At 39.5% G+C, this 4,577-nt stretch overlaps 1 non-coding gene across 1 annotated transcript; it reads right to left on the bottom strand.

The window, feature by feature from the left end:
- Window positions 1-668: 668 nt before the first annotated feature.
- On the bottom strand, window positions 669-775 carry LOC121209039 (small nucleolar RNA R71). The gene has a single exon (XR_005904157.1). It is a non-coding gene; the product is annotated as a small nucleolar RNA R71 (small nucleolar RNA).
- Between the last annotated feature and the right edge of the window lie 3,802 nt (window positions 776-4,577).

Raw genomic sequence — 4,577 nt, 5'->3', positions numbered from 1 at the left:
AAGTTTTTGGCGCCCTTGCCATGAACTATTTATTATTTGTGAATTTGTTAGTTTTACATTTTGGTTTATTTTTCTGTTTAATTTTTAACTTAATTAATTTTTCTTTGATAATTTCAGGTGTTTATGAGTATTGACCAGATTATTGACTTATTTCCTGTAGATCCTGAGATAGAACGAACCTTTCGACAGCGAAGAAGACAAGCGAACCAGAGAAGGACTGAAGGAATGAATTTTGAGAATATGAATCAAGGAAACAGAGCAAACCTTGCTCAAAATCCTATCCTTATTGCTGACGATAGGGATAGAGCCTTAAGACAATCTGCTGTGCCAGTATTTAACAATCTTAATCTGGGCATTAGGAGACCCGAAATAAGGCACAACAATTCGAGCTGAAGCCAGTGATGTTCCAAATGCTTCAGACGATAGGCAAATTCAGTGGAATGCCTACTGAAGATCCTCATCGTCACCTAAGACTATTTATGGAGGTGAGCGACTCTTTCAAATTAGCTGGAGTTCCCGAAGATGCATTATGATTGAAGCTGTTCCCGTACTCACTATGGGACAGAGCTCAAGCCTGGTTGAATTCATTGCCACCAAACTCAATTTCTACATGACAAGAGTTAGCTGAAAGATTCCTTATGAAGTATTTCCCGCCAAGCAAGAACGTTAAGTTGAGGAATGAGATCACTGCCTTCCAACAAATGGATGATGAGACCTTGTATAAGGCATAGGAATGATACAAAAAACTATTATGAAAATGCCCTCACCATGGAATCCCTCATTGCATCCAACTTGAGGCATTTTATAATGGTCTCAATGCTCACACGAGGATGGTAGTGGACGCTTCTGCTAACGGTGCTCTCCTTTTTAAGTCTTATAATGAGGCTTACGAAATCATTAAAATGATCGCCATAACAATTATCAATGGCCAACCAATCGAGTCGTGGCAAGAAGACGAGTCGTTGGAATACATGAAATGGATGCTCTCACTTCACTTGCATCTCAAGTATCTTCAATCTCTTCAATGCTTAAGAATCTTACCACTAATGGGTTTAACAGTTTTGCAGCCCAACCACCTCACCAAGCTGAGAGTATAGCCTGTGTTTATTGTGGGGAAGGACATTTGTTTGAAGAATGTCCATCGAACCTCGAATCAGTATATTACATGGGTAACCAGAACCAAAGTCGAGGAAGGCAAGGACTGCAATCCAACTTCTATAACCCATCGTGGCAAAACCACCCAAATTTTTCCTAGAGTAACCAATGGGCTGGAACCAGTAACAACTACGCTCAACCTATCCGAACTAACTTAGAAACTAGCTCAGGCTGAATCATCCAATATCTTAGAGAATTTATTAAACGCACACATGGCGAAAAATGATGCCACTCTAAAGAATTTGGAGAGTCAAGTGGGCCAGCTTACTCTGAACTCAGGAACTGACCACAAGGTACTTTACCTAGTGATACGAAAAATCCAAGAAATTCGGGGAAGGAATATTACAAAGTGTTAAGATTGAGGAGCGGAAAGACAATAGAGCCCAACATTATCGAAGCTGAAAAGGAGCTAGCTGATGGTCAAGACTCAGAGGAAGTTCAACCGAGTGTTAAAATTCCAGTTTCACAAGAACCAAAATTTACAAAACTTGGCAAGGTAATTTTAGAACCAACTAATTCTGATCAACTAACGAATTCGTTAGATGCAGAATTGCCTCAAAAAACGAATCAACCAGTTTCAGTAAAGAAACCTCCACCACCCTACCCTCAAAGACTTCAGAAGTAGAAGCAGGAAATACAATTCAAGAAATTCTTAGATGTACTCAAGCAACTTCACATCAGCATCCCATTGGACGAAGCACTTGAACAAATGCTAAACTACGCCAAATTCATGAAGAATGTCCTGTCCAAAAAATGAAGACTTGGAGAATTTGAGACGGTAGCTCTGACGAAGGAATGCAGCGCTTATCTTCAAGACAAACTACCCCCAAAGCTGAAGGATCCTAGATGTTTTACCATACCTTGCAACACTGGAGCAACATATTGTGGTAAGGCACTATGTGACTTGGGTGCAAGTATAAACTTGATGCCTATGTCAATATTTAGAAAGTTGGGGATAGGGGAAGTTAGACCTACTACAGTTACACTTCAATTAGAAGATCGATCCTTAGCACATCCAGAAGGAAAAATTGAGGATGTATTGGTAAGTGTAGATAAATTTATATTCCCTGCTGATTTTGTTATCCTAGACTTTGAAGTAGACAAAGAAGTGCCAATTATCCTAGGAAAATCGTTCTTAGCAACCGGAAGGACCCTTATTGATGTGCAGAAAGGTGAGCTTATGATGCGTGTTCAGGATGATCAGGTAACATTTAATGTTTTTAAGTCTATGCGATTTCCTGACCCAATTGATGATTGTTTTGCAGTATCTGATTTAGAGGATTTAATAGTGGAAAAGGAGCTCAACTATGTTGAGGATCTGTTGGAACAAATTTTGATATCAGATCCTCCAAATGATGAAGAGGAGGATGAATACTTAGCTTTGTTAGAAGCTAATGAAAGGGGATTTAATCCACAATACCGTTTTGAATCTTTGGAGTTAGAGAAGAGGGAGTATGCCCAACCAAAAGCGTCAATCGATGAACCACCTAAATTAGAACTCAAGTTATTACCTTCACATTTAAAATACGTTTATTTAGGTAATGCTTCTACTCTGCTTGTGATTGTTTCAGTAGAATTAACTACTGAGCAAGAAGAGAAACTCATCTCGGTGTTGAAATAATTCAAGAAAGCTACCAGATGAACCATAGCTGATATCCGTGGTATTAGTCCATCTGTATGTATGCACAAGATTATCCTAGAAGATGGTGAAAAAGGGACGATTGATGGACAATGAAGATTGAACCCCATCATGAAATACGTGGTGAAAAAGGAGATTATCAAGTGGTTAGATGCGGGTATCATTTATCCCATCTCAGACAGTTCGTGTGTAAGTCCGGTCCAGTGCGTGCCAAAGAAGGGAGGTATCACAGTCCTGGAGAATGAGAATAACGAGTTGATACCAACTAGAATAGTTATGGGATGGAGGATTTGCATTGATTAACGGAGGCTGAACAAGGCAACTAGGAAAGATCACTTTCCTTTGTCGTTCTTGGATAAGATGTTGGATAGACTCGCGAGGTGAGACTATTACTATTTTCTTGACGGATACTCGGTGTATAATCAGATTACAGTAGCACCGGAAGATCAACACAAGACAACGTTCACCTGCCGATACGGTACATTTGCATTTAGATGCATGCCATTTGGTTTATGTAATGCACCAGCTACATTTCAAAGATGTATGATGTCTATTTTTACTGAAATGGTTGAGAAGTACTTGGAAGTTTTTATGAATGAATTTTCAATATTTGGAGATACTTACGATGATTACTTAGCCAATCTAGCAAGGGTACTAAGATGATGCGAAGAAACGAACCTCGTACTTAACTAGGAGAAATGCCATTTCATGGTACGAAAAGGAATTGTTCTAGGGCATCGGATAACGAGACATGAAATCGAGGTAGACAAAGCAAAGGTAGATGTTATTGAGAAGCTCCCACCTCCAACATCTGTAAAGGGTGTTAGGATCTTTTTGGGCAACGCCAGTTTCTATCGAAGATTTATCAAGGACTTCTCCAAAATTGCTAAACCCTTATGCAAACTATTGGAGAAGGACACGATGTTCAAGTTTGATGATGAATGATTAAAAGCTTTCAAGGATTTGAAGAGTCGATTAGTTACGACACCCATAATCGTCACACCAGACTGGGATTTTTCATTTGAATTAATGTGTGATGCAAGTGACTTCGCGATAGGAGCTGTCATGGGCCAGCGAAGGAACAAGGTTTTCCATCCCATCTACTATGCAAGCCAGACTCTTATAGGAGCTCAACTGAACTATACGGTAACAGAAAAAGAGTTACTTGCTATTGTATTTGCTTTTGACAAGTTTCGATCTTATCTTGTAGGTACCAAAGTAATTGTTTATACGGACCACTCGGCAATTAAGTACTTACTTGCCAAGAAAGATGTTAAGCCGAGACTGATCTGATGGGTGCTTCTCCTTCTAGAGTTCGATCTAGAAATTCAAGATCGGAAGGGAGTAGAAAACCAAGTAGCAGATCACTTGTCCAGATTGGAGCTGTAAGAAGGGAATTCTCCTAACATACCAATTCAGGAAACGTTTCCAGATGAACACATACTGAAGGTAAGTCATGTCCATAGTACCCCTTGGTTTGCTGATATTGCTAACTATTTAGTTTGTGGTTTGATGCCAATTGATAAGACTTATCAACAAAGGAGAAAGTTTCTTCACGATGTGAAGTACTATTTCTGGGAAGAGCTATATTTGTTTAAAAGGTGTGCAGATCAGATGATTAGGAGATGTGTGGCAGAAGATGAAGTACAAAAGATTTTATACCATTGTCACTCAACTCCGAGTGGGGGACACTTCGGAGTTACTAGTACAGCGACCAAAGTATTGCAAGCCAGATTCTTTTGGCCAACACTATTCAAGGATGCATATGCGTACGTAAAGAGCT

Source organism: Gossypium hirsutum, chromosome A10 (genome assembly GCF_007990345.1).
Source record: "Gossypium hirsutum isolate 1008001.06 chromosome A10, Gossypium_hirsutum_v2.1, whole genome shotgun sequence".
Lineage (NCBI taxonomy): Eukaryota > Viridiplantae > Streptophyta > Magnoliopsida > Malvales > Malvaceae > Gossypium > Gossypium hirsutum.
Note: the sequence above shows the minus strand (reverse complement) of the source record. Positions and strands in the feature narration are given on the sequence as shown.